General features: G+C 53.0%; 1 protein-coding gene across 1 annotated transcript in view; it reads left to right on the plus strand.

Annotated features, from left to right (window-relative positions):
- KANK1 (KN motif and ankyrin repeat domains 1) overlaps positions 1-296 on the plus strand; it is a 120074-nt gene that overhangs the window by 91935 nt on the left and 27843 nt on the right. The window lies entirely within an intron of this gene.

Consider the following 296-nt stretch of genomic DNA (forward strand, 5'->3'; position numbering starts at 1 on the left):
GGGCGTTGTTTGTGTCTGTCGAACCGTCTGTCTACACTGCAGAACCGAGGTACTGAGGGGTTCTGGTCGGTCCCACTGCTGTGGCTCTCACATGTGCGTGCCTGTGTCTGTGCCTCCATTCTATTCTTTTCCCGAACTGGGGATGGTGGGTTCTTCTGAGCAGTGCCCTCCTCCCATCTATTGCTCGGGATGTCCTGTGGCAGCCAAAAGCCTGACGGATCGCCATGAAGGCAGTTACATTGTCTGTAGGCAAAGCTTTTCTTAAGTATGCCAAGGAGACTGGAAAAACAAGAGCT

This window comes from Corvus brachyrhynchos, unplaced genomic scaffold (assembly GCF_000691975.1).
Source record: "Corvus brachyrhynchos isolate BGI_N302 unplaced genomic scaffold, ASM69197v1 scaffold467, whole genome shotgun sequence".
NCBI lineage: Eukaryota > Metazoa > Chordata > Aves > Passeriformes > Corvidae > Corvus > Corvus brachyrhynchos.